Consider the following 15103-nt stretch of genomic DNA (forward strand, 5'->3'; position numbering starts at 1 on the left):
CTGGCCAACGCAACCGCTGGAGCCGGCCCCGGCCCACAGAACCCAGCTGTCATGAGCTGCTCCCTATGATGCTCCCTGCAGTACTCATCCCCCTTGGGCCCCTGCCTCTCAGCTGTCCAGTCACACCCTGCTCGCCACCCAGGGACCTCCCATTGCAGCTGAGTCACTCTCCCCACATGCCTTATGTGCAGAGCGGAACTGTCCCTTGCTCCCATTGGCTTCCCTGTCCCCGGCCAGGGCTGCCAGGCTCACGGCCATACAGCCCAAGGTTGGCTGCGGTGCCCAGCCCAGCCACTGGGAGCAGGCAGCTGCTGCTAGAAGGGCGAACTTGCTCCCACCTGCACTGGAACCCGAGGCTGTGAGAACGGAGCCACCCCTAGGGTTACCATATTTCAAGTTCCAAATAGAGGACACTGCTGCGAGGAGGGTACAGTTAGGGGGCTACTGAAGGGGTGTCTCTCTACAGGGAGGGGGCATTGGACGGCATTGGAGTGGATATTTGGGGGGTGCTGGAAGGGTGGGTGTGTACTGGGAGGGATATTGTGGGGCACTGGAGAAGGTATTGAGGGGTCCTGCAGGGGATATCTGTGGCTGGGATACCCACAGGAGGTGGGGGGCAGCGTGGCTGGCGCAGGCCTGGGACGCACTGCCAGCCCATCAATCAGCGCCTCCCTGTGGGCCTCTCCCTCTCCCCAGGGTGGGGAGCTGGTGGCACTCAGTGCCCTGCCCGCCTGCTGCCGCCATCGCAGTCCTACTGGCGCAGGGAGAGCCTGCTCTGGTCAGGATCACCGGGCCCATGATCCTGTGGGGAGGGGGATGCTGAGCACCCTGGGCTCCAGCTGACACTGGTGGGCCTGAATCTGGGTTGTCATTAAAAGGTCACCTTTTGCCAACAGGTACCAGAGCGGTAGCTGAGATGCTGCAGTTTCCTCCTTCTACAGTGAACCCTGTGATGGGGTCTATCAGGCTTTCTCTGGAGACACCAGCACCCAGACACTCCCTGCCCAAGGAAAATCCACTCGGATTGGGCAACCAACGAGACAGTCCTCCAGAGGCCTATATGTGCCAGGAGCAAATATTTACCAATCAGGAACCACCAGGCCCATTAAGAAGGCTTGCTTGTTTTTGCTCAGGGGCAGAGGTGGGTGAGATTGGGATGGGAAGGAGCCCTTGAGTGCTGACCCAGGCCAAGGCCTGGCCTTAAGTGCCGAAACTACGCGCGTGTTTAAAAGTGCAGACAGCTGACTCCAGAGTTGCTATTTTTGTTTAGAGACTGATGCCAAGCTTATGGCGCAGGCTACCCAGCCTCAAGCAGGTGGCCAAAGGCTGCAGACTAAGGGGGCAGGGGAAACCGGACACTGTACTGCTTGTGTCCCTGAAGGGGGCACTGCAGAACAGCCCTGCCTGCTGCATCCCTGTCTCATCACTAGACCTCCCTTGGAAGAACTGAGCCTTGAACCAGTGGTGCGTATCAGCTCCAGTCTCCGCACCCCCCACCCCAACTTCAAACAGCAGGGCTGATCAAAGCTCCCAGGGTGAGAGCCTTGCAGCCTTTACCAAGACACCAACAAACAGACCTGTCTTAGGTCCTTACACAGCCTAGCAATGCCATTCACACACAGGGAACAAAATCAAACAAACCACCAACAGAGGGACCAAATGAACCACTCCCCAAGTCCTGCTACCTCCATGCACAGAGTCCACAGCAATTCCCTCTGAAGCTCTCCTGTTAGCTGACTCTGTTCAGAGCTCTCCAGTGCACCAAGCAAGTGACTTTTTATACTAAAAAGATCGGTGTGAGGAGGATCACAGCAATAATATGAGCCCTCAGGGTGCACAAAAAAAGTTAGAACCACCAAGTGATTTTGTAAAGATGTGGCTTTTTAGTGGGCTCTATCTCAGGAACCCCTTACTCAAATGACCCCAAATTTGGACCACTATCCTTACTCTACACCTCTAATGGCGCGCAGCAAATTTCAGGGCCCTGTGAATCACCAGGTGGGTTTTAGAGCACTTAGAATAAGCATCTTTTAAACAGTAAGTGACTCTCGACCTGCATTCTAGCAGAGCTGCAGCTCTGCTCTAATGTATTATCCTGATGTTTCCTCCCCTTTGAAAACTTTGCATCACCACTTGTGTCCTCCGAACCAATGGCAGCTTCAGGAATCCATGCGGGCCTGGGATGCCCCTGCTCTCTTGAAGTGGACACACCTCCTTTTTTTCGGCATGGAATTGTAAAAACTGGACTCGGAGAACATTGAAAGGTCAAAGAGTCCTGTGGCACCTTATAGACTTAGTCTATAAGGTGCCACAGGACTCTGTGCCACTCTTACAGATCCAGACGAACACGGCTACCCCTTCGATACCTGAAAGGGCCGGGGCATTTCCTGCGCTCCGCACTTACGGTGCTAAGGAACTTGCCTGGGAGAAACTGGTGAGTCTGGGCTGCCCCATTTGCTTTCTTGGCTCCTGTGCATGAACATTTTAAATGCAGTGCATTGAAGACGATGCGATTCAGTGCAACTTGGTGCTACAGCTGTCTCTACTTACTACCCCAGGATTAACCATTTATTAATAAAGGGTCAAACCTTCGCTTCTGTTAAAATGAATAAAAAAGAAATGCAGGGCAAAGGCAGCATGCGCAACCTCTGGCAGCCCCCAAAAGCTGCCACCATTCGGTGATATCACAGCTGGGCTTAACCTAAAGCTGCCTGAGCAACTTACTGGGCCTACAAATATGCCCCAGGTTTGCATATGTTCCCAGATGTGGGAAAGCTTTGGGTACTGCAAGAGAAGAAGAGCTTTAATTCAAATTCATGGCCAATAGCTAAGTGTGAGCATTCCTACTCCTTGTACCATTCCCACTGACAGGACCTAGCTCCAAGCTTCATCAATGAACATTTAGGATTGGCCAATATGTAAAGCTCAATATAACCAGTTCACTGTGGGCATTTAGCAAAGATTAGGGAGATCAGTTTTGTCAATGGGTATTAGTGTTACAAGTCATCCTCACAAGTCTTTACACTCTGTTTGTTCAGCGTAAGCACATCTCAGGCGTGTTTTGGCAAGTCCCTCTCTTGTCTGAGCTGGGATTCCCACAGCACTAAAAAGATTTCATTAGATAAAACCACCCAGCATAACTCATGTAGCCTGAGGTTAGAAGCCGCTATCCCCTTCAAACATGCTGGCAGTCTTCTGATTAATCCTATTTCTGCTGTGTCAGCACTATCTTGACATAATCCTTCATTGGTAGGGGAAATTAGATTATTGTAGGGCTGTCGATTAATCACAGTTAACTCTCGCAATTAAAAACATTATTGCAATTAATCACAGTTTTAATCAAACTGTTCAACAATAGAATACCAATTGAAATTTATTCAACATTTTGGATGTTATTCTACATTTTCACATATCTTGTATTCTGTGTTGTAATTGAAATCAAAGTGTATATTGTTTTTATTACAAATATTTGCACTGTAAAAACAATAAACAAAAGAAATAGTATTTTTCAATTCACCTCATACAAGCACTGTCGTGCAATCTCTTTGTCGTGAAAGTGCAATTTGCAAATGTACTTTTTTTTTGTTACATAACTGCACTCAAATACAAAACAATGTAAAACTTCAGAGCCTACAAATCCACTCAGTCCCACTTCTTGTTCAGCCAATCGCTAAGACAAACAAGTTTGTTTACATTTACAGGAGATAATGCTGCCCTCTTCTTATTTACATCACCAGAAAGTGAGAACAGGCATTTGCATGGCACTTTTGTAGCCAGCATTGCAAGGTATTTAATGTGCCAGATATGCTATACATTCATATGCCCCTTCATACTTGGGCATCATTCCAGAAGACATGCTTCCATGCTGATGACACTCGTTAAAAAAATAATGCGTTAATTATACTTGTGACTGAACTCCTTGGGAGAGAACTGAATGTCTCCTGCTCAGTTTTACCCGCATTCTGCCACATATTTCATGTTATAGCAGTCTCATATGATGACCCAGCACATGTTGTTCATTTTAAGAACACTTTCACTGCAGATTTCACAAAATGCAAAGAAGGTACCAGTGTGAGATTTCTAAAGATAGCTACAACACTCACCCCAAGGTTTAAGAATCTGAACTGCCTTCCAAAATCTGACAGGGATGAGGTGTGAAGCATGCTTTCAGAAGTCTTAAAAGAGCAACACTCCGATGTGGAAACTACAGAACCCAAACGACCAAAAAAGAAAATCAACCTTCTGCTGGTGGCATCTGACTCAGATAATGAAAATGAACATGCATCGGTCCGCACTGCTTTGGATTGTTATCGAGCAGAACCCGTCACCAGTATGGACGCATGTCCCCTGGAATGGTGGTTGAAGCATGAAGGGGACATGTGAATCTTTAGCACATCTGGCATGTAAATATCTTGTGACGCTGGCTACAACAGTGCCATGAGAATGCCTGTTCTCATTTTCAGGTGACACTGGAAACAAGAAGTGGGCAGCAGTATCTCTTGCAAATGTAAACAAACTTATTTGTCTGAGCAATTGGCTGAACAAGAAGTAGGACTGAGTGGACTTGCAGGCTCTAAAATTTTACATTGTTTTATTTTTGAATGCTTTTTGTTTTTACATAATTCTACATTTGTAAGTTCAACTTTCATGATAAAGAGATTGCACTACAGTACTTGTATTAGGTGAACTGAAAAATACAATTTGGGGGGATTTCAGTGCAAATACTTGTAATCAAAAATAAATATAAAGTAAGCACTGTACACTTTATATTCTGTGTTGTAACTGAAATTAATATATTTGAAAATGTAGAAAACATCCAAAATACATAAATAAATGGTATTCTATTATTGTTTAATAGTACAATTAATCAGCTTGGAAAAGAGGAGACTAACGGGGGATCTGACAGAGGTATATAAAATCATGAGTGGTGTAGAGAAAGTGAATAAGGAAAAGTTATTTATTTGTTCCCATAATATAAGAACTAGGGGCCACTTAATGAAATTAATGGGCAGCAGGTTTAAAACAAATAAAAGGAAGTTCTTCTTCACAGAGCGCACAGTCAACCTGTGGAACTCCTTGCCTGAGGAGGTTGTGAAGGCTAGGACTATAATAGGGTTTAAAAGAGAACTGGATAAATTCATGGAGGTTAAGTCTATTAATGGCTATTAGCCAGGACGGGTAAGGAACAGTGTCCCTAGACTCTGTTTGTCAGAGGGTGAGATGGATGGCAGGAGAGAGATCACTTGATCATTACCTGTTCTCTCCCTCTGGGGCACCTGGTATTGGCCACTATCAGTAGACAGGATACTGGGCTGGATGGACCTTTGGTCTGACCCAGTATGGCCATTCTTATGATTAATTTTAACAACCAATTGACAGCCCTAGATTATTGTTTATTTTATCATAGTGCTTACAGAGTGTGATTTCAGGCTTTGGACACACACAAAGCAACAGCTGCTGCCCCAAAGAGTTTACAAACAAGGTCATTAGAAACAGAACCCAGGACGCCTGGATCCCAGTCTAAGGAGCTACCCACTGACCCATGCTGCTATTTAAGGGATAGGAGAGTAGATGACCAATTATCTCTTTTCTGAGTCTTAGCTATGTTTAAACAAAGGCCCATAGGTCACACTGACCCCTAGACAGCTGACTGCAGTCAAGATGAATTTGGCCCCTTCTTTTTATTTGCTTTTTCCCCCTCCCCAAGCAGCATCAGCAGTCATAACCAACTATATGACGATCTTTACCTATGAACCAGCTGCCAGTGATACCTTAACACATCAATGTAGCCTGGTCCTTTCACCATCCGCCGACCATCACATGACAGGACAGAAATCCAGATCCCATGAGTTCAACACCAAATGCTATGAAAAACCAACACAAAAGGAGGCGTTACCAGGCATAAAGTTCCCTCGGTGTTCAGCTCCAGGAGTCATTATTTCCAATTGTCGGTCATCTACACTAACAAACAGAGAGAGAGAACACACAGGCTGGGGCTGTGGAAGGAATGGGAACACACAGGCTGGGGCTACACTTAAAAAGTTGTACCAGCATAGCTACATCAGAAAGGAGTGTTATTTTCTAGGATCAAAATTAAATTAATGGCAATTCCTTGTATAAGACTATATGCTACAGGAACTGGGACAGAGCCTTGGGCTTTGTCTATACTACAGAGTTTTGTCGACAAAAGGCAGCTTTCATCAGCAAAACAGTGGCGGTGTACACACTACACTGCTCCTTCCACTGGCAAAACTCTCCTGCTTTGCCAACAAAATAAAACCACCTCAACGAGAGGTGTAGAGCTATTTGCGGCAAAGTTATATCGACAAAGTGTCAGTTTAGATACCGCGCTTGGTTAGGTCACCGTAAATGGCCTATCTGTAAATTTCAATGATTATTAATGGAAATATTTGTTTGTCACTTTGTGTGTGTACAGTAAAATTGACAGTTACAGACACTTATCGATAAAATTCTAATTCTTCCAAGCCTATGTAGTGCCAACAAGCATGCATTTGCCTTACCAGCTATTTTTAACAGCTTCCCTATATATAAAGTGTTTTCCTTCTGTACTATGTTTACTCCTGACTTTCCTACATTTGCTGTTCTAATTTACCCAGGGATGTTGTATGTTAAATACAGTGAAGAACCTTCTCTTTTGAATCTTCTTTACCTTGTGACTACTGCTTTCTAGTCATACCAACCAACAACAAGCAAAGATTGATCTGCCCTCCTAAGGAACTACTTTGTTACATGGGGTCTAAATTGGCTGTTACCACTCAAGAAAGAGATCTTGGAGTCATTGTGGATAGTTCTCTGAAAACACTCAATGTGAAGTGGCAGTCAAAAAATCGAACAGAATGTTGGGAATCATTAAGGAAGGGATAGATAAGAAGACAGAAAATATCATATTGCCTCTATATAAATCCATGGTACGCTCACATCTTGAATACTGCATGCAGTTGTGATCACCCCATCTCAAAAAAGATATATTAGAATTTGAAAAGGTTCAGAAAAGGGCATCAAAAATGATTAGGGGTATGGATCAGCTTCCGTACAAGGAGAGATTAATAACAGGGGTGGCAGGTTTGTAGAAATTTGGGTGGTGTCCAGAACCCGCACCCCCAAACTCTGCCCCCCACCTGCCTAAGGCAGCTGTGGAGCCCTTACATTTCTCTGCTGGCTTTGAGGCCTGATTTGGAAGGGAGAGCGTTCTGATCTTTTTTCAGAGTAGCAGCCGTGTTAGTTTGTATCTGCAAAAAGAAAAGGCGTACTTGTGGCACCTTAGAGACCAATACATTTGTTTGTCTCTAAGGTGGCACAAGTACTCCTTTTGAAAAATTGACATGTCCTCAAAGTATAATCAAGCCAATGGGAATCTGTTCTGATGAGGTAATGCTTGTTATCTGATGTTTCACTGATTGAGTGTGTTGTCACTTTATTTACAGTTGGAGACTTGTAGGGGTGGAGTCTGTGGAAGGTCAGAGAACTTTCTCTCTCCTGATGGAGCTCGGTGAAGCGCGTTAAAATCAGTTTGTTAAAAATCACTCTCATGGGACTTTCAATTATTGTTTCAAACAACAATTAGGCAGTGAGGGTGGGATCAACGGTTTGTTTTTGAAGACAAAGGGGAAAGTACTGACCGGATCTTTAAGTTGTCAGGTGTGCAATTATGCTCCTAATTTGCAGATGCAATTACCATGACCGCTTGCCCAAAGTCTTAACAGGATTTCCTGTAGCACCTAACACTGTAGTATTTAAGCAATCAGATGATTTTCAGGTATGCAAATCAGGCATGCAATTGTACATAGGTTTTTGCAATCACCTGGGCTGCAGACCTTTTGAAAACAAGATCTGTTGGTTTTGAAAAAGACAGCAAATAGCTCGTTTTCTGGTTTTGAAAAAGACAATGAATAGTTTGTTTTCACAAGGAGACTAGCTTGCTCTTTGAGGACAGATGACCTCCAACAATTTCTAGGAGGGTGGCAGGAAGAAAACGCTGTGCTGCCATCATCATTAGCAAAGGCAGGGTATTGGGTTCAGGCAAAAGGATACGCGTGGCAGGGAAACCAGCTGAAACAGAGTTTAATATGTTCATTATACTGTTAAAGAGGGCAGGGAAACCAGCTGAAACAGAGTTTAATATGTTCATTATACTGTTAAAGAGGCTTTTTAAAATTCATCTATAAAAGAACATCTTAGCTAGAAGATATAGGGCCCCATTCATTTCCAGCATGGAATTCAGCCTGCAAACTCCAGGTGACAATGTCTCCTCCCCTCGGAAATGAGATCTCAGCAGCCCTTGCCACCACTTGCAACCTCTCTTTTGCTGGAAGATCCAGAGCTAGCTGGAGCCAGGACATCCAGGAGATGTACAGATTCTTCAGTGCTGATGCTGCTTATGATGAAGCCCTGGTGGATAAAGTTCCTCTTCCCTGGTGAATTTCACCTAAGATTCACCTTCCCTAATTCCTGCATGCAGAAACCAGATTAACCCCAGTGTATCCAAGCTCAACGGTTCTATGATCACTGTGGTGAAGTTGTCTGAAGAGCAAGTTTGAAGGAATTCATCCAGTTACAGTAAAATACATAAGATGCAAAGCAAGCCCAGGACCTGCTAACATTAGTGAGCTGTGGACTGTCCTGACATTCACTCCATGCCTGTCTGCTCTAGTAAAACATCCGGCTAAAGCAAGATCTGTGTGACTATTTGTCACCAGGAAACAACATCTCCATCTCTGGGAAGAAAGAAGTGCTTGGAATGTTGTCATGTCCTGAGCTGGGTTTGGTGAGATAAGGCTGAGCAATTTATAAACAATAACTCAGTGTTTCCCAAACCTGGGATACCATTTGTTCAGGGAAAGCCCCTGGCGGGCCGGGCCAATTTGTTTACCTGCTGCGTCCGCATGTTCGGCCGATCGCAGCTCCCACTGGCCATGGTTCGCCGCTCCAGGCCAATGGGGTCTGCAGAAAGTGGCGGCCAATTTGTCCCTCAGCCCACGCAGCTTCCCGCAGCCTCCATTGGCCTACAGCGGCGAACTGCGGCCAGTGGGAGCCGCAATCGGCCAAACCTGTGGACGTGGCAGGTAAACAAACTGGCCCAGCTCAGCAGGGGCTTTTCCTGAACAAGTAGCATCCCAAGTTTGGGAAACACTGCAATAACTCATTTGGGGAGCAGTCACTAGCTCTGTATGAGTTCAGTCCTGCCAAGCCTCTTTGAAGGAGAATCTGCGTATTACAACCAAAGTAATGCTGTCGCAACATTCATCCATGTACATCAAAGCACTGTAACAACCATCCTTGAATTAAGTTTCACAACATCCCTGGGAGCTAGGGAAGTACCATTACACTAGATTTACAGATAAAGGAAACTGAGGTACCCAGAGGGAAATGACTTCCCAAGATCACCAAGTCAGTGTGTGGCAAAGCTAGGAACGGATACCAATCTTCTGCTTTAGCCCAAACATTTTTCAGCAGAGCCTGATTTCATTAACCTTTGCACTCTTCCATCTTAGCATCGCTATTTGGGGTTTAACTGGCCTTTCTGGAGAACTTCCCTGAATCAATCACTGTTTGAGCTGGGCAGATCTATTAGAAAACATCCAACCTGGATTTAAACATTGCCAGTGATTGAAAAGTTGGTTAACGTACTACAGTGGGACTCAGGAGACAGGTTCAAATCCCGGCTCTGCCACAGACTCCCTATGTGTCCTTGGGCACTTTAGTCAATCTCCGTGCCTCACCTCCAGACGTCTTAGATGGGGAGATTCCCCTACTTCACCAGCTGTTTTGTGGATATGTTCATGAGGTATCAGATGTTACAATGAAGAGCCTGCACAGAGCATGGTGTTTTCCCTTTGCAACTGCTCCAAGCTGCTGGAAGCCACAATTAGTGTGAAACCTAGAGTAGGTGCTCCAGATGAGTGGCTTAATCCTTACAAAGTTGTTTCTTTGTAGTGGGATTGGCTTCTGTGCTACATACATCTCAGGGAGGGTGCATGCTTACAGCACACAACGACAACACCTAACTATGGGCATCTTAAATATTCTGAAGGGATGTTCTAATGCCCTACCTGGAAGAAAATTAATGAGCAGCAGATTCCCACTTAGAAGGCCATGGATTGCACAGATGTCTATGGCTAAAGATCAGCAGAATCAAAATAAAATAAACCTGAATCTCTCTACCAACAGTGCTAGACTGGGAATAGCTGAACATTAAATTTAAACATGCATGTATGGTCAACCTAAGGCCCTCTCCCCACAACTACCTCAAGCAGAGTTTTGTAATCAGTTTGTGAAACTCTCCTCTGGGCCAGTAAAAAACATGGTTTAGAGTGGTGTCCACACTGTAACTGCTCTGTCTGTATCTGTGGCTAGACAACATTTGGGCATCTGTCTCCCCATGCTACAACAGTGCATTCTTGGAAAATATGGGCAGTCATCCCATACTGCCTCAGCAGAGCATACACAAAGAGTGGCATTAGAACCTGTGGGACAACATCCTACTGCACAGACAGCAGGGAGGAAGGAGGACTGGCCACACTGGTTACAGTGGCATGACTGGGAGGGCCAGCTGCACTGCATAAAAAACACAGTGTGCTGAACTGGTTCCAGGGAGACAGCCAGGTATAACGTTGGCTTCTGGGAAGAAACAAGATACTGTTTGCAGCCACAGTTACTGAGGCCCAGATCCTCAAAGGTGTTTAGGCTCCTAAATCAATGGAAGCTAGAAGCGTAAATATCTTTGAGGGTCTGGGCTAAATGCACAAAAACTATGCTTAGGGCCCGCTAGTTGACCAATCTGGTTAATAGTCTCAAAGGCTCTTCTATCACTGTTTTATATAACTTTGTGATCCTATTGAAATCTGGCTTCAGATGTATCTTTCCATCTAAGCAACTTTTTCCTTTTTCAGGAGGCGGGGGTAGGGGAAGGGTAGAGCACAGAAGTACCTACTATTGGCAAAAATGGAGTCAGCTTCATTCACATCCTGGTACTTTTGGTGCATACACCCTAGCATCGTGACATCATGCTGATGCACTGCTCTGAAAACCTCCTTACACTCCTATTTCCCCACTTCCCTCTAAGAACGTTGTGATGCAATAGAACCTTAGTTGTCTTCAAAGACGGGGATGATGATCTGTTACTTAATGTTATTTAAGGAGTGTGTTATTAAAGGCACATAATGCTAAGAGCATGCACATTTCCCTGTTGTTCTTACTATGATGCATAGGGTTACCATCCATACATGTTCCAATGGGTTTATTCCATTTTTTTCAGAGAGGATGGATCCACAAGTGCTAGGTGCAGGATGGGTTGGGGTCCCAAAAACCCTGTTGGGTCCCATGTAGTGCTGTTGTAGCCATGTTGGCCCCAGGATATTAGAGAGACAAGGTGAGTGAGATGATATCTTTTATTGGACCAACTTCTGTTTTGAGACAGACAAGCTTTCGAGCTTACACAGAGTTCTTCCTCACATGTGGGAAACATACTCAGAGTGTCACAGCTAACTACAAGGTGGTGCAAATTATTCAGCGTATGTAGTTAACACATATTTCAAGTTTCAGAGTAGCAGCCCTGTTAGTCTGTATCCGCAAAAAGAAAAGGAGGACTTGTGGCACCTTAGAGGCTAACAAATTTATTTGAGCATAAGCTTTCTTGAGCTACAGCTCACTTCATTGGAATGCATTCCAATGAAGTGAGCTGTAGCTCAAGAAAGCTTATGCTCAAATAAATTTGTTAGCCTCTAAGGTGCCACAAGTCCTCCTTTTCTTTTTACATATTTCAAGGCCATTCAAGGTGAAGTGGCCCACTAACAACCCTCCAGTCATGGGGGGAAGAAGGGAGAGAGGAAGGAAGGAAGGGGGAAAAAGGCTGCTTGGGAAGGGGGTTGTTAGTGGGTTACAGATTGTTGTAAGAAGGTGATACGGTATTCTTGTCTTTTTATTGTTTTTCTGTGTGAGTTCATTTGCAAGTGCAGTGACTGTCTGGTTTCACCCACATAGCTGTTAGTGGGGCATTTACTGGGCTGGATAAGGTACACCATTTGTTTTGATAGGCACAGGCTGACCAGATAGCAAGTGTGAAAAACTGGAACACTTTTTTTTCCTCGGGATGGGGTCAGCGTATCGTTGTGCATATAAGACAAAACCCCTAATATCAGGATGTCTGATTACCCTCAGTAGGCATCAAGTATCAGAGGGGTAGCCGTGTTAGTCTGTATCCACAAAAACAACGAGGAGTCCGGCGGCACTTAAATCTGTTAGTCTTTAATTTGGGCATAAGCTTTAGTGGGTAAAAAAACACTTCTTCAGATGCCTAAGTAGGCATGTGTAGGACCCCTTGAAAGGTGGGTTGTGGTAGGTGTTGATCACTCTAGCAGCGGAGAGATATCTGCAGGTTTTGCATCTGCTGTTCTGCCAGGGTCTGTTGCCACTTTGGGTTGGTACGTCTTGGGGCTAGTCTACACTGGCAACGCGCAGCGCTTTAATGTGGCTTGTGTGGTCGCTGCAGAGCCACCTCCACGAGGGCCGCGGCTCCCAGCGCTGGGGCACTGCCTACACTGGCACTTTACAGTGCTGAAACTTGCAGTGCTCAGGGGGCTGTTTTTTCACACCCCAGGCGAGAAAGTTGCAGTGCTGTAAATTGCCAGGGTAGACAAGCCCTATGTCTGTGGAGAGCTCACCTGTGGGTGAACCCTTTTTACACAATGACCACCCTGTATCTGACCTCTCAGGCCTCATTCTCAAAGGAAAACGGCACAGCACCACAACATCCTCAAAAGACAAGCCTGGGAGTTTAAAATGGTAACTTTTATAGATATTAAAAATCATGGACTGAATAGAGACACTGGATTTACAGCTTATTACAAAAACTATAACCCACTAACAACCTTCCCACCACCGCCAGCACCTTGACAAGCTGCCTTTTTTTCCCTTCCCTTTCTTTCTGCCCTATGACTGGAGGGAGCATTAATAAGGCACTTCACCTTGAATGGTCCCTTGAAATATGTGAAAAGAAAAGGAGTACTTGTGGCACCTTAGAGACTAACCAATTTATTTGAGCATGAGCTTTCGTGAGCTACAGCTCACTTCATCGGATGCATACCATGGAAACTGCAGCAGACTTTATATACACACAGAGAATATGAACATGTACACTGCAATTAAAAACCCACGGCTGGCCCGTACCAGCTGAGTCAGGGTCAGCAGGACTCAGGCTAAGAGGCTGTTTAATTATGGTGCATACATTGGAGCCCAAGCTGGGGCCCGAGCTCTAGGACCCTGCATAGAATCATAGAATATCAGGGTTGGAAGGGACCTCAGGAGGTCATCTAGTCCAACCCCCTGCTCAAAGCAGGACCAATCCCCAATTAAATCATCCCAGCCAGGGCTTTGTCAAGCCTGACCTTAAAAACTTCTAAGGAAGGAGATTCTACCACCTCCCTAGGTAACGCATTCCAGTGTTTCACCACCCTCCTAGTGAAAAAGTTTTTCCTAATATCCAACCTAAACCTCCCCCATTGCAACTTGAGACCATTACTCCTTGTTCTGTCATCTGCTACCACTGAGAACAGTCTAGATCCATCCTCTTTGGAACCCCCTTTCAGGTAGTTGAAAGCACCTGTCAAATCCCCACTCATTTTTCTCTTCCGCAGACTAAACAATCCCAGTTCCCTCAGCCTCTCCTCATAAGTCATGTGTTCCAGTCCCCTAATCATTTTTGTTGCCCTTCGCTGGACTCCTTCCAATTTTTCCACATCCTCTTTGTAGTGTGGGTCCCAAAACTGGACACAGTACTCCAGATGAGGCCTCACCAGTGTTGAATAGAGGGGAACGATCACATCCCTCGATCTGCTGGCAATGCCCCTACTTATACAGCCCAAAATGCCACTGGCGTTCTTAGCAACATGGGCACACTGTTGACTCATATCCAGCTTCTCGTCCACTGTCACCCATAGGTCCTTTTCTGCAGAACTGCTGCCTAGCCATTCGGTCCCTCGTCTGTAGCGGTGCATGGGATTCTTCCGTCTTAAGTGCAGGACTCTGCACTTGTCCTTGTTGAACCTCATCAGATTTCTTTTGGCCCAATCCTCTAATTCGTCTAGGTCCCTCTGTATCCTATCCCTACCCTCCAGCGTATTTACCTCTCCTTCCAGTTTAGTGTCATCTGCAAACTTGCTGAGGGTGCAATCCACACCATCCTTCAGATCATTTATGAAGATATTGAACAAAACCGGTCCCAGGACCGACCTTTGGGGCAATCCACTTGATACCGGCTGCCAACTAGACATGGAGCTATTGATCACTACCCGTTGAGCCCGACAATCTAGCCAGCTTTCTGTCCACCTTATAGTCCATTCATCCAGCCCATACGTCTTTAACTTGCTAGCAAGAATACTGTGGGAAACCGTGTCAAAAGCTTTGCTAAAGTCAAGGAACAACACGTCCACCGCTTTCCCTTCATTCACAGAGCCAGTTATCTTGTCATAGAAGGCAATTAGATTAGTCATGCATGACTTGCCCTTGGTGAAGCCATGCTGCAAGGTGGGAGAGTCCCAGAGCTTGGGAAGCAGCTTGGCGTCTACTCTGCAATTAAAGAGTCCTTTAGCCTGAGCCCTGGAAGTTCAAGTCAACTGGTGCAGGCCAGCCATAGGCCTACCCTCCGAGTACATTTCCCAGACTGGAAGAATAACTCTGTAAGTTCAGAAGCTCGTCTCTCTCATTAACAGAAGTTGGTCTAATAAAACATATTACGTCACCCACCTTGTCTCTCTTTTGGGTCTCAGGAAATGCAACCATATTGTCCAGCAGGACATTTTATTTCACTTTATTGAGCATCTGGCTGTGTTCTATGAGCTTTACAATGCCACAAAATAAAAACAGGACCAATTCTACGTAACACAGCCCCAGTCCAGTGTAAGTAAAATACAGGTTTCAGAGTGGTAGCCGTGTTAGTCTGTATCAGCAAAAAGAATGAGTACTTGTGGCACCTTAGAGACTAACAAATTTATTTGAGCATAAGCTTTCGTGAGCTAAAACCCACTTCAGTTATCCCATAGCCAAGCCCTGAAGAAAAGCCTTAGAGGATAAATAGATCAGCTTTACC

At 45.4% G+C, this 15103-nt stretch overlaps 1 long non-coding RNA gene across 1 annotated transcript in view; it reads right to left on the reverse strand.

The window, feature by feature from the left end:
• Positions 1–15103, reverse strand: part of LOC311519810 — a 38092-nt gene that overhangs the window by 22272 nt on the left and 717 nt on the right. The window contains exon 2 of the long non-coding RNA XR_014711387.1: positions 5748–5864. This is a non-coding gene — a long non-coding RNA (uncharacterized lncRNA). The remainder of the gene's footprint in view (positions 1–5747; positions 5865–15103) is intronic.

Source organism: Lepidochelys olivacea, assembly GCF_965140295.1.
Source record: "Lepidochelys olivacea isolate rLepOli2 genome assembly, chromosome: 4".
Taxonomy (NCBI): domain Eukaryota; kingdom Metazoa; phylum Chordata; order Testudines; family Cheloniidae; genus Lepidochelys; species Lepidochelys olivacea.